Source organism: Spermophilus citellus (genome assembly GCF_964194105.1).
Source record: "Spermophilus citellus genome assembly, chromosome: 5".
NCBI classification, from domain to species: Eukaryota; Metazoa; Chordata; class Mammalia; order Rodentia; family Sciuridae; genus Spermophilus; species Spermophilus citellus.
This window is the reverse complement of record NC_138186.1, coordinates 167,665,124-167,679,000: the sequence shown is the minus strand read 5'-3', so window position 1 is coordinate 167,679,000 and position 13,877 is coordinate 167,665,124. Positions and strand designations below refer to the sequence as shown.

The 13,877-nt window shown below is 50.1% G+C and overlaps 1 protein-coding gene and 1 pseudogene across 2 annotated transcripts in view; one reads left to right on the top strand and one right to left on the bottom strand.

Annotated features, from left to right (window-relative positions):
- The window catches only part of PRKN (parkin RBR E3 ubiquitin protein ligase), a 1,414,869-nt gene that overhangs the window by 1,308,609 nt on the left and 92,383 nt on the right, over positions 1-13,877 (top strand). The gene's annotated exons all lie outside the window — the stretch shown is intronic.
- On the bottom strand, positions 8,004-9,562 carry LOC308650538 (CCHC-type zinc finger nucleic acid binding protein-like; annotated as a pseudogene). Its single transcript has one exon. The product of its transcript is annotated as a CCHC-type zinc finger nucleic acid binding protein-like (transcript).

Below are 13,877 nucleotides of genomic sequence, written 5' to 3'. Positions count from 1 at the left end.
CGGTCAGAGGAATGTTACCAGGTGACTCCGGCAAGGATGGAGTATGAGGGATGAGTTGAAGTGACTTTCTAGCAGATGCCCTGTTCTTCCAGCCCTGGCATGAACATGGCACTTCTGATTCAGCCTGTAGAGAGGCTGAGATAGGAATATGGGATACAGAGAAAAAGAACGCTGGGTCTCAGGAGAGAAGCAGCTGGGAGCGTGACTGAGAACGTGAACATGTGCTCCTTACCTTCCTCAGTAAACCTCTGCCTCATGCTCTGGTGTGTGCTGCGATTCTTCTCCATCACACACATCAGGGACCCCATCGTCCCCAGTAGAGTCCCCTCTCAAGGCCTCCTTGAACACTCCTCCAGTGACAAGGCCACCACCTTCCTGCTTTGCCCAGGACTGAGAGGGTTCCCCGCACGAGGGATGGGGGACTTTCAGTTTTAAAACCACAAAAGCCAGAATCAGTGGCTGTTCCTGTTGCCTGTGATTCCAGTTACTCAGGAGGCTGAGGCAGGAGGATGGAGGCCAGCCTTGGCAACTTAGCAAGACCCTGCCTCAAAATAAAGAATAACAAGGGTTGGTGCAGCAGAGTGCATCTGGGTTCAGTCCCCAGCAATGGGGGGCTGTAGGAGAGAGAAAGAAAGAGAAAGGGAGGAAGGGAAGGGAAGGGAAGGAAAAGGAAGAGAAAGGAAGGGAGGAAGAAAGGGAGGGAGGGAGGGAGGGAAGAGAGAGAAGGAAGGAAGGGAAGGGAGGGAAGGGAGGAGGAAGGAAGGACAGACGGACGAGCTGGCCACCCTGTCTGTGTGTCGCCATCCCCAAGCAGCAGCGGGCCTTACTGGCCTCTCAGCCTCCTTGGGCTAACCTTGGCCTCTTAGGCTTGAGAACGTCCTCCATGCGCACCCCCTGGGCCTCCTGCAAGCTGAACTGATCCAGAGGCTGACGGCTCTAATGTCATCGATTCCCAAAAGAGTTGGGCCCGCTCAGAACAGGATCAGTGGGAAGCCTGGCAAGCTCCAGATGCTCCCGAGGGACCGTCACTCGGTACTTATGAACTGCCTCTCTCATCAGCACCTGGCTTTGTTTCCAGGACCATTGCTCATGCAGGCTGGACGCCCTGACAGCCCAGGTGTGCTGAGGACTTGTCTAGCCCGCTCTCCTGCAGTGAGCTGTTGGCTCCCCCACACCTCAGCCCACTCCCACTCCCTCTCCTCCCTTGTCTCCCACAGAAGCCTTCCCACCAACCCATGCAAGGTCCTCTGTCCCCATCCCTGGCATGCACTGCTATCTACACGAATCCTATACTGGGCTGTTTGCAGGGCTCTGTGTCTCCCTCACTGGCACGGTAGGTCCACGAGGGCCGTTGGTGGCTGTCTCTCTGTTGGTTTCATGGATGACTAGAGAACAGCTATTGGTCATCAGCTAAGGCGCTCACTGCCCCCACCTCAAATCTAGGAAAGTCTGGAGAGTTGCTGCATCAGGAGGACAGGCATGGACACCAAGTGCTATGGCTCTGGCTGTCCCTAGAACAACTGCCGCTCTTCCTCTCAGCAGGGGTTATCGAAGTCGCCTGTTTTCACTTTCTTGCCATCAATTCCTGCTTAAAGTTCTAGGTGACGTTCTTCAGTCTCCAGGTCTTCTCGTTCTTTTTGTCTTGGTGGCTCAAACAACATTAGTTACAGCAGGTCCCTGAGTTGATTCAGTGCTCGTGGCCACTTTAGGAAGAATGGGAGGCACACGGCCCCCCAACAGGTGACTCCCCGCTAACTGGAGTTTCTTCTGAAGTTTCTCCACAAATAAGCCCTCGCCCGTGTAATTTAAACTACTAAAAAGCATCAGTACAACCGTTCTTTTCAGTTTCAGGTGTTTGGAACAAGAACTCTGAACCCCAGGGAAAGAGCAGGGGTTGGGATTCAGAGACAGGCAGTGATCACCACGTCGTGGAGAGTAAGTGACTGTGTCGTCTTGTTTTTGGTGATGCTGGAGATCACTCCACCCTCCCAGGGAGAGGAAGTAACTGTAGACACGGTTCATTTTTCCTGGGATCCTCCACACACCGAGAAGCACCTCACACGTGGCCCGACGGTGGCTGTCCCCGAGTGGTTCATCATGAACGGCCCCTCCCGCCACACCAGCCGGCCTGGTTCAAGCCACCAGGATTCTCCATTTGCTCAGCAGGTTCGTTGAGGGGCCTGTGAAAGAACAGGTTAGAAGGTGACCGAAATGGGTTTTGTGATTCCCAAACCTATTTTCTAGGAACAGCAAAATGTTATTTGACTGCTTGCCCAGCTTATTTTATCCTGGCCCCAGGGTGATCCTCATGTCTAGAAAAGCAATATGGACATGACAATCACAGAGCTGGCCATGACCACGCTGGGGATCCGTGCTGGTCTGGAAACGCTCTGGAGAGAGCCTTGTCAGGTCAAGAACCCTAGAGCTCTGGTGGACTAACAAGTCCAGCAGCCAAGGCCCGTACCAAGGACCAGTCACACTCCTGTAGAGGGCCAGGAGTAGACAACCCAGCCTTTGCTGGCCATAGGACTGTGTCCAAACCACTCACCTCTAGCTTTGCAGAGTGGAAACAACCAGAGGCAGCGCACAAGGGAACGCACATGGAACTCACTGGTCTGTGTCCCTCTACAATGTTACCAAATATGGGCAGCGGTCAGAATGGCCCAAGGATTGCTGAAGTTTGTCTACCCATATTACGTGAACTGAAAATGGGCTGGGGTGTGCCGTGCTACAGCACTTGCCTGACGTGCTTAAGGACCTGGGTTCCTTTCCCAGCACTGCAGAAAACACCATTATTTTGAAATAACTGGAAAGCTTAATAGAGTCAGATATGAAAAGTCATGTGAAATGGGAAGCACTGATATTTTTCAGACTTACATTATGTATCCAACAAATAATTACAGGGTTCTGAATAGGTTGGCTGCCAGGGCTGTAAAAATAAAGACAGGTTTTCTCTGCTCAGGATTCTCACAAAGCTGCTGGGCAGCGGGTGTGGGAGAAGTGACACCAGGCAGATGGATGCAGGGGCACACGCCTGCAAACCCGGTGACTCAGGAAGCTGAGGCAGGAGGGTCAGAAGTTCAAGGCCAGCCTGGGCAACTTAGGGAGAACCTGTCTCAAAATAAAAATTAAAAAGAGCTGGGGATGTAGCTCAGTGGTAGAGTGTCCTGTGCCCAATCCCCAGTGTCACAAGGGGAAAAAGAAAAGAGTGAGCTCATGCCAGGGGGAGAATGCCGTGTCCCCTGGCACAGCCACAGCCTTCCTGTGGGGGCCTGGGAACGGGAGATGTTGGGCCACAGGCAGCAGAGGAAGTGGTTACCGGATAGCTCCGAATCTGTGCAGCAAAGTTTCCACTCTCTGATGGGTTATGGGAAGCCACTGAGGGAATTTAAGAAAGGAAAGGACACACCAAATCTGTGTCTTAGGAAGCTCCCTCTGTAGGGAACAGCTGGAAGGGGAGCGAGGCCACAGCAGGAGAGCATTGCAAAAACTTTCTATAAAGTCCAGGAGAGAGACTCGCGGCCAGAGCTAAGGCGGTGGCATGGCCACAGGAAGAAGGAAGAGTGTATATTTAAGCACTGAGTCAAGCCCTCCGGGGGCAGGAGCAGGGTGTTAGTGGGGAACTGGCGAACAACAACAGATGGTGCCGCGAAGGGGGCCGTGCAGACCTGGGGACAGGGCCTGAGGGTTCCGGGCCCTAGGTGGCTGGACAGTCTTACGTAGACCTTCAGGCCGTAACACCTCTCCCTGCTGCTGCGCCTCCTTCCTGGCTGCCTGCTCCTTCTCTGCTCTGGGACGCCCTAGTTGCACTTACTGTGGATTGTTCTGCAAGAACTGGAGGACTTTTTTTTAGTTGAAAAAAACAGAATTCCTACACAGGTATTTAAATGTGGGCACCTTAAATAAAGCCATCCAAGTGTCGCTAGGATATGGTGCGTTCCTAGAACGGAAGACTGCTCGCCATACGAAGGAGAGGAGCGCAGATACCTGGCTGAACCCTCAACATGAGGTGAGTGAAGAAGCCAGCCAGACCACGTGCTGTGGACGATGCTGTTCTGTGACTCTCCAGAGAAGCTGGTCTACACTCAGACAGCAGAGCCCTGGGGCTGGGGCTGGGGCTGGGGCTCAGAGCTGGGGACGGGGCAGCCACTGCTAGGGACAAGGCTCTTCTGGGTGGGGGTGTGAACTAGATCTTACCGTGCTGACAGACATGCAACCCTGTCCCTATACTAGAAGCCACTGAATTGCACACATTCTTGAATGAGTTACACGGTGTGTGGATAATAGTTCAATAAAAGTGTTACCAGGAGCTGGGGATGTGGCTCAAGCGGTAGCGCGCTCGCCTGGCATGCGTGCGGCCCGGGTTCGATCCTCAGCACCACATACCAACAAAGATGTTGTGTCCGCCGAAAACTAAAAAATAAATATTAAAAATTCTCTCTCTCTCTCTCTCTCTCTCTCTCTCTTTAAAAATAAATAAATAAAAAATAAAAGTGTTACCAAAGGATGAAGAGAGGGTGGGGAAGCAGACAGAGGAATATGACCTTACTATTTTGAGGAATCTGGTGGCCAGGGAGAGATGAAAGGATGAAGTGGGTTTTAAGTTTCAAGAACAATAGTGACGATAGGACAGGAGCCAGAGGTTGAAAACACAGGGCAGCAGCTGGATGTTCTAGAGGAGAGAAGACACGGATTGGCCTGACTAGAGCTGGTGGCCAGCAAGAAGCTTAGCCTGGCTTAGGTGCTACCTGAGCCCTGCTCACTGATGGTCCTGTCCTGCCCAAGCCTGGGGACCAGTGCGGAGACAGCACCTGAGACCACCCTGTCCCACAGGGATGCTCGTGTGAGAGGCTACAGAGAGGGGTGACCCTGTGGGACACCAGGGAACAGGTGTGCAGTGAGAGAGCCACTGCCGCCTCCCCACAGAACACCCAGCGCCCTCCCTGACCCGCACCTTCCCCCAGCCCAGGAGGGAGAAGCACAAGCCGAGCTTGGAGACCAAGTGTTCGTCCAGTTCTGTGGAAGAGCAGGGGTGGGCAGGAGGTACCCAGGGGTGCTCAGCTCGGGGGACACCATTAGCAAGCCAAACGTGCATGCCCTGGCCTTCCAGTGGGAATCCACCCTCTGAACGCTAAACATGTCATGGCATGTACTTTAACATTTAATAAACGTTTCAGAGAGACCTTTTCAAATGTGGTCTGTGCTATCATCAAATCTGCAGAGGAGGGGAGGAGGTCAGGGACGGAGCACTTGCCTGGCACCTGGAGTCCCTGGGTTCCATCCCCAGCACTGTGGAAGGAAGGAAGGAAGGGAGGGAGAGGGGGATGGAGGGAGGGAGGGAGGGAGAGAGGAAGGAAGGAAGGAAGGGCAAAAGGGCCAGTCTTTCTGCTGGAAATCAAAGCTAAGTTTGTCTTTTAGTGCTTCAGCAGTTACCTTTAAAATGGTTTTCTAACAATCAGTTCAGAAGAAGTAGAGATCTTGACTCTCCTAACACTCTTTCCTATAATCAGTGGGTACTCGTGGTAAGACCTGGGAGTCCCCATGTGGCTGAAGTCAGAACAGCCTCTTTCCCCAGAAGTCGTTATGAACACACTCCAACTTAAATTAACTACGTTTGAAAAGCAACATATAGTCTAGGTGTATTTTGAATGTTCCATAGCTCAGGTGGTTGTTCAAAATATACATATGTCCACATGTGTCTTCCCAAATGGTGGAGGCAGATGGGAAAAGGTCTTCCCCCACCCCCCTTGCAGGAGAAACACCTCATTCGCGACTTTAGATAAAAGAAGTAAAATTTTAAAGCCACTTTTGATGAGTTGGGAAACAAGGAGTTTGTAAGTGATTAATCAGTTGTTCTAGTTCAACAACTCACTTCAACTTCCTGGATGAGATTGGTCTACAGCAGGGAGTGGGGGCAGACATTGGCGAACATGAGAGGTGAGCAGAGGGAACAGTCCAGGCAGGCGTCAAGGCTGTCGGGAGTGACATGAAATTCCGGCAGGGATGGAAAGGAAAGGAACGGCTGGAGACGAGGCTCGGTAGTGGAGCACTTGCTTGGCAGGTGTGGGACCCTGGGTTCCATCCCCAACACTACAGCAGGAAGGGAAAGAAAGAGAGCTGCCATGTCTACACCACCCACGTCCTGAGTCCTGTCTGAGTGTTCCCACCTGATCCTCACAGCCATGGTACACATACTTCTATTATTCTTATTTTCTGGATGAAGAGAAATTATTTCACAGAGTTAAGTAATTGACCCCCAAGTCATTCTATGTAAAAACCATTTGGGAAAAAACAATGGCGGACTTTGGTAACCAAAGAGACATGGGTGTCAAAGACAGCCCCTGAGTTATGAACGCAGGCATCTCTGACAAAAATCTGACAGGCAAGGAGGCAAGCTAGCACCCCATCTCCCGGCCAGTGGGAGCCAGACTTCTCCTCAGCACCATGGCTCCAGGAGGTCCACCCACAGCCCCTCTCCAGGTATGTTTCCTTGGAATCGTCCCCACACACTCTGGTTACCAGGCAGATCAGCCCCTGACTCCCCTCCAGCCCCACCATGTTGCATCTTATAATGTGGTTCTCCACCTCCCCCTTAGACTGTGACCACACTGAAGTCAGGCAGCACTGGGGACAACAGGATGGACATCACCCCACACACACACACACCCCACACCCAGGACCTGCAGGAAGAGAGCCTGGTGATGGCAGTTACCAGTGTTCCCAGGGCCATGAGTGAAGGAGGAACTGGCCGTAGCCGCCGGGTCTGGCTGCTGCCTATCTATCCTAGTTCATCAACGTAAAGGAGGAAAGGTATTTGAAGAAGAAATGTAAAGGGAAATTATACAATGTCCCAGACAGGTGCTGATTCCCATTTAAATTTAGAAGCTCTCAGTAGATTCAACGGGCCTTTCCTACTTACCAACTGAGGACTCATGTGGGGTCCTAGGGACACAGGACGGGAGGCAGCAGGGAGTCCGTGCGAATCCCAGGCTTGCCCGGACCAGGTGTGAGGCCGTGGGTGGCCCAGCCCCTCTCAGAGCCGCAGGCCCTCCCCTGGAACCAGGAAAGGACTGTGGTGGCATCTGCGCTGTGGGGACCATCTAAGCCAAGTGCCCAGCACAGCCTGCCCACACCGAGTGCTAAGTACTCACCGGTGCTGTGGTGATGGTTGTGACTGGTTTGCCAGCCTCTTCACTGGGGCGGGAAATTCAGCCCCTTGCCTTTGTGACTCTGTTTTTCATCTATAAAATGGGAACAGTGATGGCAGGTCATGCTGTCCTCATGCTGTGGAAATGCATCTGGGTGGTGGAGCCCTTCAGGAGAGCTGGGAAGTACGTTCCGTGGTTTTAAAGTACACCACCCAGGGTACACGCCAGTACTTCCTGCAACCACAAGATCTCGGACCTGGGGCAGCGCGGTGTTCCTGCCTGTGGTGGCATCCAGGAGGGTGCCCCCGTCCAGCCACCACCACCCCAGACTCCTGGAAAAGTCTCAGATGGCGCTTTACCGGGGTGACCTCCCTTCTTACCTGCACCCAGATTCAGCTGAGTGTACCAGGGGCTCAGCAAAGAGCTGTGCAGGCAGACAAGCCCACAAATGCAGTGTGTCTGACATTCCAAAGGCCTTGCCGGCACACGCATCAAAACTCTGCCTTCCCCAACAAGGGCCTCCCCAGCCACAGCACCGGGGACAGCAGGCTGGACAGCCCCTTCCCTCAGGGGCTGTGCTGTGCAGCACACAATGTTTAGCAGCATCCCTGGCCTCTACCCAAAAGATGCCAGTTGCCCTCATTGTCAACCCTGGTTGTGACAACCCAGAATGTCACCAGATACTGCCAAGTGTCCCCTGGAGGCCAAGCTGCTCCCCATGGAGAACCACTGCCCTGCCATACTTCTAGAACTTTTTATGTTTAGGTAACACCATTTCAAATCTTCCTTTCAAGTCTCCCATCCGTCTACACCAGGCTAGTTTTTTTTTTTTTTTTTTTTTTTTTTTTAGTCAAATTCCCCTTCCTCCTCCACCTTTATTGGAATAGATTAAAATTACATTTTTCTATTTTTTTTTCTAGGACTTCAGTTGCTTTTTCCATCTGACTTTTAAAAACTGATTACAGCAAATGAAACACAGTTGTCTAAGTGATATAGTATACAAAAATAACATCTTGATTTCTGTGAAAATGCATTTCTCTGCAATTCCTGAATAACTCCAAATTATGCTAACTCTCGAGCATCGATGTTGACTCTGGGTTTTTTGAGATTTCGTCTTTGAAAACAAAAACAATGTGTTCTAAACCTTTGCCGTCACCATCTGTAGGTCCAGCAGCAGGAGCTGCTGCGGAGAAGCTGTTTCTTGTTTTTAGGCTTTTTATCCCGGGTGCTCTCGCCTTAGCCATCGACACACACTTTCAACTTATTTTGTTTACTCCCACTTAACTGCATGTTGCGTGAGGGCCTGATACAGATGTTACTTGATGTTATTTAATAGCTACTGAGGTCAGGCAATCCACGGCCATCATTGTGCTAAAATTAAAGTTACTTATGGAAGTTCCAAGACACTTCCAGAATTGGTTTACCTCCTACATGGGAACTTATCCAAGAAGCCCAGAACGGGCTTACTGGTCGGACTCCACTCTTCCCATTCATCAATCCCTATTCACCAGTGGCGCGGAAAGGGGGTTCTTTAACAAAGCATTATACATAACACCTCTACCAAACTAAACATAAACTTTTTTTTTTTTGTAGTTAAATGCAGAAAGTCGTTTTTTTCTTTTTTTTTTCCACCCCTTTCCTCCTTTTACACGGCAAGTAAAGCTCACTGGCCTGGGAGTAGCCTCTATCTGCCAACCTTTGGCCAGTGAAGAGGATTCAGAGAAAATAATACAACCATCAATCAGAAAAAGGAGGAGCGACAAAGGAAAATAATTAGGCTGTGGCCTCAATTGTGCATTCCCTTGCAAGATGCCCTGACTCGCCACAGCGGTAACAATGACTTCACTTGTCTTGCTGCAGTTGATGGCAACGTGACCAGTCTCACCACACCTACAGCACTTCACTTGGTGCAGTCTTTCTGAACGTGTCCAACTCGCCACAAGAATAGCACTTCTGCTCGTCCGCGTGGTCACAGTCACCAGCCAGGTGGCCTGGTTTGCCACAGTTATAGCAGCACTGCTCCTGCTCCCTCTTGGGCTCCTTGCAGTCCTTGGCGATGTGGCCACCTCTGCCGCAGTGATAGCAGGCATCCTCCTGAAGGTCACAATCCTTGGCCAGATGACCAGACTCACCACAGCGGTGACAGATGTCTGGAAGAGATGAGGAAACAAACTGGAAACCTCTGCCTCGGCTTCTCATTCCACGACCGTGGCCTCCCCCGGTTGGGCACTCCCGCGCCCAGTGGCCTAATCGTCCACACTTGAAACACTCGTTGCTGCTCATGGCTGCAGGTAGATCTCTCAGCGTCGGAGCGGCCCGAGGGGAGCGGAGACTCGGGACGCAGGCCCGGAGAAGGCGGCTCTCCAGACAGCGGCTGTTTATTTTCAGGGTCCTTGCCTGCGCCACACGCGGGTCTGCACCCCAGGCTAGTTTTTGACCTAAATTTTTTGATGGCAGAATGTCTGCCTGTCTCTCTGCGATGACCAGGTGACAACAGTGAATTCCCAAGGAAGATGAACATGGTGTGACTGGTTTTGGGAGAAAGCCCCAGGAGATTCTGCCAGAGCTGGGACCTACCTTGTGAGCCACAGGAGAGAAGACCCAGGCTGGAGGTGAAACCTACAATCATTGTCACTCAGCGGAAGCTTGAACTCTGCAGCTGTGCTTTGCTTGTGAATAACAAGGACCCTGCTTGAGTGTTCCAGGATTCCTTCCTGTACCTGTCGAGAGTGCCTAAAATCACACAAAATTAAAGTCCAGCCAGGCGAGGTGGTACACCCCTATAATCCCAGTGGCTCGGGAGGCTGAGGCAGGAGGATCATGAGTTCAAGCCAGCCTCAGCAATGGTGAGGCACTAAGTAACTCAGTGAGATCCTGTCTCTAAATAAAATGCAAAATAAAGCTGGGGATATAGCTCAGTAGAAGCATATTAGTAGTCAAGTGCCCCTGAGTTCAATACCCAGTATAAAAAAAAAAATTAAAATCCAACTTTCTGGAAGTAAAATAACCAGGACTGGGGTTCTGCTGTGCTCAACAAAGTTTTCCATTTCCTCGCTCAGCTAGGGAATTTCTAATCGCTACTAAGATCTCACACACACTAGAAAATGATTGTGAATTACTTCTAGAACTAAAAATATGTTCTTGGACATTTAGGTGTTTCTATAAATCCATCCACTTGCCCAGCTACAAAATGATATCGTGGGTGCACAGTCCGTCCGCATGACCTGTCACACCACATTACTTTCCTTATCCTAGGGACCGTGCAGTTTCTGTTATATAAAAGTGCCTCTCCTTTATGTACCTGGCAGAAACTGACGGAATTTCACTTCCCAGCACCAGTGCCCCACTCCACGAGGTACGCAGGGTGCCCCCGGGTGCCGGCCAGAACTTGGCTTTCTAGGTTCTTTGGGTCAGAATGTCCCTGGGCTTTCCATGTTCTTTGGGGATGAGTGGTACCGTGGAGTGTTGTCATTTGTGTTTTTAAGTGACACAAAATCAACTCTTTACACTTGCCACGGAGCAGGAAAGGAAACAACATCAAGCTGAGCCCACAACAGGTCCCTGTGCCCTGCTCAGCACAGGCCTGTGTGCACCCAGGGAGTGGAGTCTGGGTGTCTGGCCTCCGCTGCTGCCATCCTGCCTCCAAACAAGGGTGAGTCCCCCGTGTCATTCACACGCTGCAGTGTGAAGTACAGACCAGTTACTTGGGCAGGCATCAGCCTGAGGGACACAACTGCTTCAGGCCCTGAAGAAAAATTGATCATAATGAACGCTTTGAGAAATTCTACGACAGTTCCTCAAATGGCCAACCCCTTTCAAAGAAGTGTCCAAGAGTAACGCTATGGGTCCACGTTTTCAATATTCTTTGAGAGATTCTCTGAACTGGGACCTTTAGGTGTAAGCAACGAGGTGTCAGTTGTTTCTGGATGGACAATGTCACCTCCACACCTTTGCCTCATATTAGGCTTCTTGCAAGTTCTCACCTGCTACCACCTCTCTGCTGAACTTGTCTACAATGTCCCTTTTTGATGGTTTGTTTGGCGGTGTTGGGGGTGGAAACCAGGGCCTTGTGCCTGCTGGGCCAGCATCCAACCCTGAGCCCCACCTCAGCCCAGCACTGCCCCTGTGACTTGTCTTCCTCTCAAATCATGGAAGAGAAACACCTCCACACAGACCATTTTTCATTTTTATCTGGTATTACAGCTGAACGCCTAGATAAGATTCTTCCCTTCTTGTTTCCCATCTTTGTTCCCTTTTCACTTTTCTTTTTATTTCCTTAACCCAATAAACCCCACATTCTCAATTCTGTGACTATTTCAAGGAAACTGATGCAGGTGTGTTAAAATAGGATGAAAATCATAATTCATTATTATTGAATTAACAAGATTATTAATATTTATGCTATCATAAATAATATTAATGAATATTATCACTAATTACTTACCTATTAGTTTTCTCAAAAGCATAGAATGCTAAAAACAAATATTTTTGAAGTTACCATAAGTGCATATTTTTGCTCAGTTTAAGTCTTTTAGTTGTCCCCTAAATGGGACAATGGCATAATAATTCAACTTCACTTCAGCTCACTCTCTTCCAGGGGCTTTGAATCATTGAGAGTACAAAGAAAAGTACATGACAGCCTGTAGCCCAGAGCACAGGTCCAACAAGGTACCTGAGTCCAAGGTCAAAGGGGAGACATTCTAGAACTTTCCACATTTAGAGAAAATGACTGCTTAAAAACAGAATGAGCCCTCGCGTAAAATTTGCCATCATAAAAACCTTTTAAGAAGCTTCACAAGCATTGGGTGTTCTATCATTTTGACGACATAAAATCATTGCGATGAACCAGATCTCATTTTCAGACGTGAACTAGAAGGTTGTTAAGTTAGGTCAGAGATTTTCATGCTCCAAATACACATTAAAACAAAATCCGTTGGTTAGAAATATGGGAAGGATCTTCCTGAGAGAAACTATCTTATTATTAAGATGCCATTCTTGTCACCTAATAAGTGTCTAATAAACACATCTAAATGAATGCACGGGAAAATGGAGCAGGGTTTCCCTGAACAGGAAAACAGATGTCTGTCTACGTAGGCTAGGTCTCGGTACTCAGGAGTCTACTCTACTCTAGAGTCTCATTTTAATTCTGGCCAGGAATAGAATAAAATGCAGGGGCCTTCAGACCCAGTTCTCAAACTAGACCCCGATGACTGGACAGGGAACATTCCTTTGCTTCCATCTAAAGAAAGAGTCACCGGAACTTTCTCTGTGTATTCTGGTTTTCTAGACTAGAAATCGAAACGTACCTTTCGGAGTATATTTCTTGTTCAAAACAACATCTGGTTTGAGTTAATAATACTTGTCACTGTTGTCAAGCAAGTGCTAAGTGTTTTACCCGGGTGACCCACTGGCACTTCTCCTGAGATGGTGGCTTTATCTGAGCATAGGAGGCTGCCTCATCAAGGTCCCCATCTGGGCACGGGCTCTCCCTGCTTCTCACCAGGGCTTTGGATCCATAGGGACGCATCCTTCACCACCGAGTGAGTGCCTCGCTGTCAGCTGGGGGACAGCTTGTCTTACAGGGACGATTTTCTCACCTAAGCATTGAATTCAGGCAACGGGCTTCAATCAGATGGTAAAAATACATCTGACTCAAATATCGCAACTACATCCAGGGTCACTGGGGCGTGTTTCATGTGACACAGGCTAATCTGTGATAGGCTAATGATGTCACCTTTTTTTTTTTTTGGTGTGTGGGGGGGTACTGGGTATTGAACCGAGGGACACTCTACCACTGAGCTACACCCTCAGCCCTTTTTTATCTTTTATTTTGAGACAGGGCCTCCCTGCCGCAGTCTGGCTGGGCACTATTCAGAAGCCACTTGTCAAAAGAAACAAACTTTATTTTTAGAACACACACACACACCACACCACACCACACAGCTCCTCGGGAAAAACCCTCAGAGCCCAACTGCCACCACCGGCTTCCCACAAGCCTCTCAACCTCCCCCACTCCTCCTGCTCTTGAGGCCCATCGGCTGGGTCGCATGGGTCGCATGGGCGGAGCCAAAAAAGTCCCCCAATGAGCAGCTCCGTGGTCTGAAAGGGCAGGGAAACAGCCCAATGAGCATCACAGCAGAGGAGACATTGGGGCCGCTGTGAGCCAATCATCAGCTGGCAGCTGGAAGTTTGCAGGGCGTTCAGCTGTGGCTCTCAACACTCCCTAAGTTGGCAAGGCTGGCCTCCAACTTATAATCCTCCTGCCTCAGCCTCCCAAATCATTAAGATGACAGGCATGTGCCTCTGCATGCCCCATCACTTCCCAATTTTGATCTAAGCTCAGTACCCTCCCTTCACAGTGGGAATAGTACCGTACTCTTCAGACATGTTGGTTGCCATTTCATCTATCAAAGATTGGGATTGTTCTAATGTGTCATCATTTTCTTTTAAGAAATCTATCATTGATTTAAAAGATAAAGGATAGAGTAATGAAGTTTATAAAATAAAGAGAGCCCGCCCGCGTGGGAAGTGTTGGAAGAGACCAGGGAACCACCACCCCCCAGGACAGGGAGGGACTCGGGACCCAGTCTGTAATCCTCGGCGGGTGGGCGAGGTTCCGAGCTCCTATCTTCCATGGTCCCACTCTTTCGAGGCCATCTACACCCCCAGAGGTGGGAGGACAGGGGAGGTAGCAGGACTCCAGCGAGCCCCCAAGAGTGCACAGCCCCG